The 13,287-nt window shown below is 33.4% G+C and overlaps 1 non-coding gene across 1 annotated transcript; it reads left to right on the top strand.

Annotated features, from left to right (window-relative positions):
* The first annotated feature begins 654 nt into the window (after positions 1–654).
* Positions 655–756, top strand: LOC119472992. Its single transcript, XR_005202161.1, has one exon. It is a non-coding gene; the product is annotated as a U6 spliceosomal RNA (small nuclear RNA).
* Positions 757–13,287: the final 12,531 nt, after the last annotated feature.

Here is a 13,287-nt window from a genome sequence, read left to right as displayed (position 1 = left end):
ATGAAACCTCCCAAATCCAACCAAGAGCAAAGCCCACATGTCTGGCATTACTCCTGTGTTTGCAGTTTAGCTGCTTACTTGTGCTTTTGCAAATACGAATAGGGGTTCACTCTAGGCTGCATTTGGCTGGGGCAACTTACCTGGTGTTGTGGTCTGAATGTATCCCCCAGACTTCATGTGTTGGAAACATAATCCCCAATGCAAGTATTGGGAGGATGGGTGTTTGGGGAGGTATTTAGGTCTTGAGGGTTCTGCCCTCATGAATGGATTAATATCATTATGAAAGGACTCAAGGGAGTTTGTGTCTCTCTTTTTTGGCCTTCCATCCCTTCCACCTCTTCTGCTTGGGGAGGACACAGCATTTCTCCCCTTCAGAGGATGCAGCAACAAGGCACCAACTTGGAAGTAGAGATTAGACCCTTAACAGATTTGAACCTAATGGTGTCTTGATCTTGGATTCCTGCCTCCATGAAAAAATACATTTTTGTTCTCTATAAATTAGCTCATCTAAAGTATTTTGTTATAACAAGACAAACGTAGTGAGACATCTCGTATATCTCTGCTCTACAGTTCTTCCATCCTCCATTTGGGTGGCTAACACAGATATGTTCTACTCATAGTGAAATGCTATAAAGCAAATAGAAATGCATGAGGGCACTTACTTCAGTAGCACATAGACTAAAATTGAAATGATATGGAAATTGGCATTGCCCCTGTGCCAAGATGACACAAATTCGTGAAGCCTTTCATATTTTTGTAACATAAAGGATAAATGCTTGAGGAGATGAATACCCCATTTCCTGTGATGTGATTATTATTCATTGCATGCCTGTATCAACATGAGATATTTAAACATCTACTATGATGTATATCATGAGATATTGAAACCTCTCCTATGTACCCACAAAAATTTAAAATGAAATATTTAAAAAAATGTATGAGGGCCTTTAGAGCCTAGGGTTTGAACAGACATACCTTCACTTCTGCCTCATTGTATTAACCAAAGCAAGTCATATAGGGAGATACATTCTGCGTTTATCAGAGAAACTCTAAAGTTATGTGTCAAAGTTCTCAGAGAGAGGAGTGAAAAAAAGAATTATTAATAAAAATTTATTTCTAGCCTTTCCCATATCCACATAGATTAAGAAATAGAATATTACTACAACCTTAGAGTTCCCTCGGATGCCCTGACTCAGTATCTCTAACCTTCCTCCTCCATGGTCTTGACTCCTATCTACATAGGATAGATAGTTTTGCTAACTTTTATAAAATAGAATCATAAAATCTATATTTATCTGTGTTAGGAATCAGACAGATAGATCAGTTTTGCTAACTTTTATAAAATAGAATCATAAAATCTATATTTATCTGTGTTAGGAATCAGTTAGATAGATCAGTTTTGCCAACTTTTATAAAATAGAACCATAAAATCTATATTTATCTGTGTTAGGACTCTTTGCATTAGTAACATTTTGTGAGATTCATGCATATTGTTACAGGCAGCCCTAGTGAGTTAATTTTTATTGTGATCTAGTGTTATATTTTAGGAATATGCCACCATTTGTTTATTATCAGTCATCTATTATTGATGGATATTTAGGCTAGTTTCAATTTGGGGATATTACAAATAATGCTGCTACAAACACTTGGCAAACAACTTTAAGCTTCTCTTTTTCCTGTATACTAGCTACAGCATAACTTCTGATTGCTCCACATTCTGTATAACACTTAGTATTGTTAGTATTTGTTTTATTTTATTATTATTAGTTTTGTTGTTGTTGTTGTTGTTGTTGTTGTTTGAGACAGAGTCTTACTCTGTCGCCCAGACTGGAGTGCAGTGGCGCAGTCTTGGCTCACTGCAACCTCCACCTCCCGGATTCAAGCGATTCTCCTGCCTCAGCCTCCTGAGTAGCTGGGATTGCAGGCATACACCACTATGACCGGCTAATTTTTGTATTTTGAGTAGAAACAGGATTTCACCATGTTGGCCAGGCTGGTCTTGAACTCCTGACATCAGGTGATTCCCCTGCCTCAGCCTCCCAAAGTGCTAGGATTACAAGAGTGAGCCACCACTCCTGGCCTATTTTATTTTATTATTATTTTAGAGACAAGGTCTTTCTCTGTCACCCAGGCTGGAGTGAAGTGGTGAGATCATGGTTCACTGCAGCCTCGACTTCCTAACCTGAAGTGATATTCCTGCCTCACACTCTCAAGTAGCTGGTAATACTAGCATGTGCCACCATGCCCGACCAGTATTTTAAATTTTAGTCATTCTGTTGGGTATTCAGTTTCTTATATTATCTATCATTTTTATGTTATTATATGCGGTATGACTTTTGAACATAATTTTACTTGTTTAATCCTTTACTTGTTTATTATTTGATCAATATTAGTCAACATTAATATAGAAGTATAATTAATAATGATCTTGAATTCAGTGACCTTGCTAAATACATTTATTAATTTTAAGTTCACATGTGGATTCATTCAGATATTTTACATACACAGTTGTATCACTTACAGATAATGAGCTTTATACTTCCTTTTCATTTTTATACCTTCTGTTTATTGTACTGGCTAGAACCTCCAACATGTTGTTGAATACAATATTGAACAGAAATGATAATAGAAGATATTCTCATTCATTTCAAGCTCTCAGGAAAAAAATATTGTATTATTTTCCCAATAACTTTAAGAATTGATGTAGTTTTTGGTAACTACCCTTTAACGAATGCTTAATTCCATTTCTCTACTTAGCATGTAAGCTATATAATCTTTAAGTCTCCATTTGGAGTTGTCCTAGTGATTTTAATGTGTTTTGTGACCTATGAAAATCTAATATTTATTAATACTATTACCACTTCTGAGAAAACATAAGGACTGTATTACTTTAATTTCATTTTTTCCTCCCACGTTTTGTGTAACAATTTACCATGTGATGTAGATATTGCTAAAATACTTCTTTTATCATTGCCACTATCCATTTCTATTTACTTGTATGTTTACATTTGAATTGCTCTCAGCCTTTGAGTTGTTGCTTTTAAGTAAGCAAATGACTGGAGGCAGGGGTAGTAGCAACTGTCTACAGATAGATTCTCCTTGAAAACTTGGACTTTGCCACTCCGTGGGATTGTGTTCTAATTTCTTGTTGCCTTGGTAGATGTCTAATCTCTACCAGTAGTTATAATTTTATGTGTTTTTCTATTTCATCTAACTTCTGTTTGTTGTAAATGGGAAACTTATCCAAAACAAGTTCACCTAATACTTCTGAAAGTACAAAATTCCAATATGTGTCTCAGTTTTCAAGATTCCAAAAAGTAAGAACTTCCATTTCTAGCCACACTGCAGACTAGATACTAAACTCCTGCTGAAATTGACAAATAACCCTGTAGGTGTAAAAACGTATATATGTATATATACATTTGTATATATACAGCGTAATTATACGATGCCCATCTGACAGGATATCTTCTAATGCTCAACATTCAGAAAAAGAGGAATCTCAAACAGAGGAGAGTAAAAGTGAACCAGCCTTCAGTTGAATTCGTTTGTCAAGTTAAATATTCTTGAACTTTTACTCTCTTGGCTTTATGGTTGTGACCGTTGGAGGGTGACCAGAGGTTAACAACCTAAAATAACATGGTATAGCATATAAATATAATACAATAAAATTAAGAAATGACTCTGCATTGAATGAGTGTTACTTCTGTTTGTGAAACTTTTGGTTTACTTTACTGTCAAGTTAAACAAATTTCTTGTTTTGTTTTGGGTCAAATATTAGACCATAATAACTGTATATAACTAGAAACAACCACCTGTAGATAGCCAGGATAAAACTATGATGATGTTTAAGTAGCACTGTTCACATTAAGAAAAAAATAAGCACATTCAAATGTCTATAAACAGAAGAATGATAAATAAATTGTGTTGTCTCCAGGAAATTGAATAATAGGTAGAAGGAGAATCAGTGAATAATAGCTTAATTGAAAAATATGATCAAATCTTAGAGATAATTAATTTAAAGAACGTGTAATTAAATAATATTTATAGTATGATTTTATTTATATGCATTCAAAAACATGCAAAACTGAATAAAACACATGAAATAAAACTTTTAAAATTCTATAGAGTGATAAACACAAATTTTAGAAGGCTCAAAAGGCCTACATTTTTGGGGCCTCTGCTCACCAGTCATCTCCTGACATGACTGCTTAATGTGACCCTGAAATCCAAAATACCTCACAGCCTAGCTTACTGGTGCCCAAATTTTAAATTCACCAAATGCAGTTGAAATTTTTATGTATTACTTTATTTTTTGATAGCCATTTGTTATCTATCTCTTTGTGGTTTTGGTCAAAAAAAAAAAAAAAAGATGTAAGGGTTTGTAAATCTCAGTATATAAAAATCTTTCTTCCTACTTAATGGAACATAGTTGTTCCAATAACCACTAGGCATTGAGGGGAAATCAAAATTAAGAAGTTTAGAAGATGCAAAACAAAAAGGAAAGTCACATAAAACAAGTGCCTTATAGTACTGCCTTTTCTTATTATAAATCTGAGAAAAGGCAATAGTTATGTGAATGTCATTTACTCTTTGAGAGAGGCAATAGTATGTACTGGTAATATTTTTCCCCTCTAGGTGTGACAAAATTAGATACCATGATTATCCCTGTCAGAGAGAATTATGCTAATTGAGTTTAAGTTCGCATGTCATGGTCTCTGGGTCATATCCCTGAACAACTAGCATACTAGCAAGAGTAAAATCAAGATTTTTCCTCCTCTGTCTAACCTCCATCCTGCATATAATCTCATGCTCTTTCTGATTGGCAAATTTTGCTCCTGTGAACCAAATTTTTCTCCAAAAACTACTTTATGATTACACAATTGCTACCACATAGAGCCAGATAATGAACCCAGACAGTCAGAATAAATAGTGTGGTAATCACTATATCATGCAAAAATATATTTTTTTTCTTCACGGAACATTTTACTTTAAGTTTCACTTCTTCCTTATCTAATGAAAGAAATAACAGAGATTGTGTTTCAAAGCACTTTGATGTTATATGGATTTATTAGGCATAAAACAGCTTTTAAAAGGAAATTATTAAAATGATGAGTCAGCTTCAAAAATTTAAGTGTTTTGGTTCAACTGAGTGCAATTATTCACACTTGATAATTCATTATAAATGCTAGGCTCCATATCTCATTTTTCTTCCAACTATTCAAATTTTATGTTCATCCAACAGCTGTATTCAAGGTAAATTTGCCAAATGTGAATCATTTTCTATGCTGCTGGGTACCAGTTGCTAGGAATGATGCTTCATTGTTTTTCTCTTCAATGGCATCATTAAAACTCTAGTCAGTTAATCATCAAAGGAATTACACAAACAACTTTTTCAATTGCACCAAACATAACAAAGCTTGTCAAATTTATTTTTATACAAAATTTCCATGACAATAATGAAGCAAACACCAATGTCTGTCAGGCATCACAGTTTCTGCGTCAGTTTTATATTTATCCATCCTAAACTTGTCAAAATATCATGACCATCCCTATGCAAATTTATTTGCTTGAGATTTTGTATGTACATTTACCAAAAAATGATGCTTGAACAATATGTGTTTCTTTGAATGCTCAAACCTAAATGATAACTAAATGTTACAGGGAATGTAAGTGTGTTTTTTAAATTTTTATGGGTATGAAGTAGGTATTTTGACTTCATGTGAAATCTCTTTTAAAATACTCTCATGATTATGTTATTAATACAGTTTTATCAATCATCCATTGCCAATTAAATTACAAGATATTTATTTGATGCTGTATCGTAAATGAATACCTAGAAGCATTCCTATGATACTAGAGTAGAAAAGGAAAAAGAAGGATTAAGTGAATTTCTTGCATCTTTTTTTTTCTTTCCATGAGGCCCCAGGATGTAATCAGTACATATGATGAACAATAGATTCCAAACTGAAAATGAAAGAATATGTCAAACAGGGATCTGAGAAGGTGAAAGAAAGTCCTCAGCTTTGACAGTGTCCAAGCCCACATTCTAATTTTGTAACTAAATTGAGGGTATTTGACTATAATAAGGGTTGTCAACTAATTGGCCCACAGACAAACGATTGATCTTGGTGAATTGATGCTATTTCTCTATATTTATGCTCCAAAAGATTATTTCTTGTTTTTTTATTCCAATATGAATTAGTTCTTCAGTGCACAGATAGGCTGTTTTTAACAGCATACTCAGTAAAGGTTTTTTCTTTTTTACATTCCTCATCAAATTAAGTAGATTATACTAGTAGAGTTTAACATAAAACATACTTCTGTATTTTTCTCTTGCTCTTAGCATTAAAATTTTAAAATATTGGAGGTGAAAGCCTCCTCTCTGAAATAATAAAATCACATTTTCAAGCACATAATAGAGTGAAAAACAATTTCCTCCATGTTATCCAAAATAGTGTAGTTACAAATCCTAATATTAAAACTAATGTGCCATAATCAAAATAAATAACAAATTAACAGTGATTACAGCTAAATTGAAATATAGTACCAGAAATTTATGCTGGAAATTAACTGCTTTGTCCTGTCTTAAGAAGGTTTTTAAAATAACTAGCAGTAAGAGTCCTAATGCTTTAACAATTTGGTTAAATTTGCCATTGGTAAATGCTCAGAAAATATATGATCTTCCATACTAAATAAATACTAATGTGCTTGTTCTGTTTTGATCTTTTTGTATTAATATTTTCTATTGTAATGCATTATTTATGCATAAACAATAGTATACTTCTTATCAAGAAAATACGAAGCATAAAATTAAGCCCATCAATCAGCCTTCAAACAAGACAATTTCCAATAACTTGCACCTATGATTGTACCATTCTCCTATTCCACCCACCTTATGTATTTTTTAAAAGATAACTGCTATTCTGCATTCTGTGTTTACTGGTTTCTTGCTCTAGTTTTATCATGCACCTAAATAATATATTGAAGAATTTGGGGATTGTTTTTAAATTTTATAGTTAGATACAACAGTGTGGTCTTTTGGTACATGCTAACTTGTCTTGATGCTTCCAAAGGCTCATCCCTGATGTCATGTTTAACAATAGGTGGTTTTTTGTTTGTTTGTTTTGTTTTTTGCTGCTGCTGCATATATTCAATTGTATGAATGCATTCCAATTTATTTATTCATTTCTCTATCAGTGTGCTTTTGAATCATTTTCAGTTTTAGGAGGCATAATTCATCTCCCTCTCCTTACTTCTCTCTTGAGTCACACAAACATTGCTTCTATGCTTTCTAGGGTATATGCACAAACTGTTCATTAAATATGTGTTTCTTCCTTATACTGGGCACACTGCTAGACTACATTTTGCAAATCTCCTTGGCTTGGTTATGTAACTGAGTTGTAGCCAACGTAATGTGATTCAAAGTCTGATACATCTAAGATACAGCTTTCAAGCCCTGTCTTTGCCCTTCCAATGAACAGCAGAACATCATCTCTTTCATTTATCTCTTTCCCCTTCCACCAGCAGAAATTAAGAGGCTCAGAATACATTGGAGTCACGATGTGCAAATAACCTTGGTCTCTGAATGTTCACATGGAAAAGGTCTTTCATGGCAGTTGGTACATATTTGGATTATTATTTGAATGAGAAATAAGCTTTTATATTATTGATCCCATTTATACATTTTGTGATGTAGTTGATAAAATTATTAGTATTCCTCTTAGTAGTTCAGTGAGTAGAATTTTTCTACCCTTTAAAGAAACATTTGACTTTATCTGTCACATATGGAACCACAGTGAGATGAGGTACAATACAAGAGAACATAAATTCTGTGCACTAAGCACCTCACTTTTATAGGGGTTTGCTACTGGCACCTAGTAGGTAGAAACCAGGATGCTGCTAAACATCCTAAAATGCATTCCTCAACAGCAAAGAATTATCTTATCCAGAATATCAATAATGCCAAGGTTGAGAAAACCTGCGCTAATTAATATACAAGCAGTTAACAAATGAGAACTTAATGAATGGTAGTTATCCAAATACAGATTAAAGTCGACTCTTCAGATTATATTTCTGTGGCCATCTGATTTCATCCAATTGTTAAACAATCCAAAGTCACATCAGCATGCTTACTAATTAAGTAAAGAATATGTCTTAAATCTATTTTTTTTTCACTTTTTCAAATTACACACATGCTCCTAGAAAATACAAAATGCAAGTGCATAGAAAAATATTACTCTGTTTTTAGGAATCTTTTGTCATATATATCTAATCAACTAACAGATCAGGAACTAAAATGTAAATACTAATCTTTGGTAATCCACAAATTGTTTAATATTCAAAATATGTTGGAAATTACTGGACCAAGAAAATTCAAGTGGTTGAAGTATGACATAAAAGACAAAAAGACCTGTTATCAAATCTGTCCATATTTTACCATGTGCTTCCAATATGTTGTTCCAGTATGTATTCCTGGGTCAACTAAGCTTTAGATTTGATGTCTGCCCAAACAGTAATCCAATTTATTAATTTTCCTGGCTGGCCTCGATGTTTGGCTAGAAATCAAGTTCTCTTCCTACTCTTGTACATCCATTTCTCTGCTTCCTATGCCAGGCTCCATTTCATATTTATTATATTCAAGGAGTCCAAAGGGAGGGAGTATAGCAAAGTGTTTAGGGACAGAAGGCTCTGATTCAAATGTAATGTTTATCACTTTCTAAAATCGAGGCCTTAAACAAGATGGAGTCTTCTTGTGACTTACATTCCTGTCTGTAATATGATGACAGTAGGATAATGTGTGGGGCAAAAGGAAGTAACATATGTAAAATACTTAGAGCAATACCTACACATAGCAAGTACTCCAAGAAAGGTCATCTCTAGTATGCTCAAGTTCTTCATTGCCTATTTTGCTCTCCTATTTTGGGTTTTTCTTATTTTTGTCTGTGTGACTGTTTGAGTGATTTATATTTTACCAATTAGTTTGACTTCTAGTTCATGTTCTTTCTTTTTGGCCATCATCTTCTGTTTTACTATCTGCTCTGTTTTTGTTGTTGCTGTTGTTGTTGTTGTTCTCGTGTTGTATATATTTTTGATTCAGTCATTCATTAAACAAATGACTACTGGGCAGCAACTATGGTCTACTCTAGTTACAGCAATGAATAGTTACAGCAATGAGAGCAGACAAAAATATCTGCTTTCACAAAACTAAAATTTGATGAACTCATAAAACTGCCCTCATAGAGCTTAAATTTTAGTGGAAACTCCATCCATGTCTTGAATCATGCTGGTCTCTGGATTTTGTTTATGGTTACAGATCTGATTTTCTTAGCTGAAAATTTAAATTCAGTGTATCTCTTGGCTATTCTCACTGTGCCTTCTACCCCTATGTGGTATAAATAAGTGACAACAGTTGATTAAGTCTTGACATTGGTTCCAGTTCCATAAGTTGCAAAAATCACTGCACAGAAATTAAAGCTAAAGCAGTGCTGGATGAACATTTGTCTGATTGTTGAGACAAGTTTATTCAATATTTCACCAGGGTTGAAGCACATAAAAGGTACTAGAGGTAGCAGACTGCATGAAAATTTCCAGAAATATTCAGGGGGAAATTTAACCTGGGATTCTAAACTCTGTGAGTTACTTGGATCAAAAGGAGGACATTTTAAGCATACCATTGGGCACAGGGTATTTGAAAATTTCTTCATCATTTGTAGATGTCTTAGAGATATTCCTATACTTCTGATATTGTGTTTTTATGTCATTGTTGACCAGGATCCCAGTAAAAATTCCATTCTGACAAGGGTTTTGTAATTATATTTTTGGTGATTATGTAAAATACAAAAACAAACTGGATAGAGTATATGTCTGATAAAATACCTCAATTCATGCAAAAACTATGTTTTATTAAGCATCATTTCAACTTACAGAAAATGGAAATCCTATTATACAGCTATCTAAAAGTGAATTTTCTTCTTCTAGCTTTGGTTTTATGTATTTCAATGTTTTAATTTTGAAAAACAACCTTAGGTAAATTATATAACTGGCTTTAAAAATGAATAATCATGCATTTTCTACATCAGAGATATGGAACCTTAAATATATATTTGAAGCAAACAGAAGATCTTTAATCCACTACTGACTAATGCCAGATGCCTTTTCAGTACACAAGGGAAGGATTAACAATATGTAAGAACATGTAAACGGAGAAAATCAGTCACAGGTGCCAAAGGCACTATAATGATTGCTTTACTATGAAACAATAATCCCAATGTTCTTAAAATAGAAAAAGAATTCCTCTTGGGAATATAAAAATCAAGTTTTGTAACAGTTAAGGGCTATTTTGTGAGACAATTTCAAGTGAGCTGATGGAAGAAGAGCAATGTATGCTCCTGTCATTTATATCAGAACAGTAAATATATTGAGTACAGAAACCCATCAAGTGAGACTTCCAAATTCTGAACGGGAAATAGAGTCAGACAATGCTGAGCACTTTTTTGTTTGCTTCTGATGTGGACATTATGTGATTTTCTCTCAAATTCCTAAAACTTTTGATTAGCTCAGTTTCTGTGTGGAAATTATTTTCCACATCAATGATAGGGCTCAAAACCAGTGACTTAATTATACTATATTATCTAGTTAAGGTGGAATACTTTGTAATCCATATATTTGAAATATATGTATGCCAAGGATTAGACTAACATTCCTCCCTAGTTTCAACTAGTTCAACAATGAATTTTATTAATTCTTCATTCAGCAAATTAATGCATGACTGGAAGAGTTTAGTCTTGTTAGGGTGCATGTCAGCCAAATGACTGTTTAAGATATGGCAGGTGAATCTCTTGCTCTATCAATTACATAAATTGTTTTTAAATTAAGCTGTAGATCTGGAAACTATCTTACAAAAAACAGTGAAGACATTTGCTAAGCATCAGAGGCCACTAACTATGGATTATGCAACTTAGCTTTTAGTAAAAGCAGACATACAAAGGTGATACATCCAAAGCTGTTTTCTGTCTCATATAGAAAACCATATGAATTTAATCTGGTTTTGAATATTTGTGTGAAATTTGAGCAACCTAGATTACATACACGCCTATAAATCTATCTTTGAAATAGGAGTCTCAATATTTCATTGCAAGGACATGTGAAATCCTAGAATCTTGGTCTATGTAGGGTCCGAATTAGGCTCCTGGTAGAAATTTTTTTAAGTATTTCATCTAGACGACCCTTGGATGCAAGGCCATCATGCAACCAAAAATGACGAATGCAACACGTAAGAGCGTTTCCAGAACCATCTTTGGTTAGTGCCCCTGTAAGTTCTACATTCCTAAACACCCTAACTTTAAACTTTTAACTAAAAATATGGAAATACAGTTTTTTAACACAGAGTTACCTTTTCATTATTTTACTAAATGGTTAGAGCAAAGTGTAGAATGATTCTTCAGGTTAGTGAACTTTCTGTTCCTTAGTGAAAGATTGGTAGGATATGCGCTGCTGCCGTTAAGGTATAAGAGACTGGCTTCGGTCAAAAACACCAGCTGTAGCCAATAAAGTAGTTTAAACTAGAATAAAACTATTTATGCCTGGCTTTCCTTGACTTTGATTCATCTCAATAAAATTTGCATTTAAACGTGGAAGGATTAGCTTGCTTTGCTATGTTTCATATAAAAAAACACTTTTCCCCCATACAAAGAAAGTTTAATTTCTTTTCCAACGTTTATTTTCATGATACTTTATTACCACTACGGATGTTGGTGCTTTGCATAAACATTCATTAGCTACGGTACAAGAAAGTATGTGTGCGGTCATTCTAAATAAAAGGTAAATAGTTGTTTCAAAAATGCTAGTTTCGCTTGCATTAAATATTTACCTTTCATATGCAGCAACCAGATATAACCTATGTTTAGTCTCTTTTCGGTATGCAGTATTTAATCAGAATGTTGCCTTAAAATCTTATTGCCCATAAAAAACAATGTCCCAAATTTAAAATACTAATTTTGATTCCATTAACTAGGTTGTTGATTTACATGTGACATAATTTTGCTATTTAAGCCATGTCAAAGTAACTATATAGAAGAATCATCATGCTATTTATGTTAAAGAAAATCAGTCTTCAAAGGGAAACTATTTAGCTTTCTCTAAGAAAGCAAATAATCACTTCCTAGACAAAAACTGCATGAAAGAAGTAGTAAGTGTTCATAACAATATAACACACGTCTATTAAAACATAGCCAATGAGTGTATAATAACAAGAAGGCGGATCAGTACTGATAGGCTTTACAAGATCAAACTGTGTAACTGTAGAATAACTGAAGTAAGAAAAAAAACCTACTTGGTCACATATTAGCAATATTTAAATTGTATTATTTATTTTTCATTTCAATTTTTAAAATTGTATTGGGGAATACACTTTTCTTTAAATTACCTAACCATATTTTACCACATGATGAATTTTAAACTGACTCCAAATTCACTAGAATAAAATAAAGACACATAAATTACATAAAGCAAAAATTATAAATTTTGAAGTGCCATATGAATTTAGATTGTATTTTCAAGCATTAATTGATGCTTTCACTGCAGAAGAAGGGGAGAGATGAAAGGGTAGGCAAAGAATAAGTTACCTAGTTTGGCTCTATGTGACTGAAATTCACTAAAGGTAATTGACAACTTTTCCTTTGTCATACCCAGCCTGGATCTCAAATCAGTTAGTTTAAATCATCCAACATGGTGAAGTTTATCCATTTATAACACACTTAAATCTGGGAAATCCACAGCTACATAGCATTAACAGCAGGTCAACAGAGAATTACACCTGAAATTCAAAATAAACAGAAAAAGACCAGTCAATCTTAGGCTTGTTAAGAGCATTTTTATTGATTGTCTTTTCTTTTTTCAGCATGAATCCAAAGGACAAAAACTGGTCCTGTGGCTTTTACTCTTTCATTACCCCAGACAAGAAAGAAAGGATGGTATAGAAAACAGGAACATAAAATAGCTGTTTCTGCAAAAATGATCACCTTCCTCATAGCTTCATAATTTACTCCCAGTCCATAAGGTCCTCAGTTCCTGTGATTGCAGTGATGGATGACTCCACTTCAGCCACAACAGGCAAAGATGCTGCAATGTATCACTCTGCAGGATACACAATAGAACCAACGAACCAGCAGGACTGAATGGCAAGCTGGGGTGCCAAGGTAATTCTCTTCAGTGGAAGAGTAGATAGTCATTCCATGGAATTATGTAAAACGCAGCTTGTAAATATTGCTCCCATTGTGGACACGT

This window comes from Cebus imitator, unplaced genomic scaffold (genome assembly GCF_001604975.1).
Source record: "Cebus imitator isolate Cc_AM_T3 unplaced genomic scaffold, Cebus_imitator-1.0 Scaffold7, whole genome shotgun sequence".
NCBI lineage: Eukaryota > Metazoa > Chordata > Mammalia > Primates > Cebidae > Cebus > Cebus imitator.
Note: the sequence above shows the minus strand (reverse complement) of the source record. Positions and strands in the feature narration are given on the sequence as shown.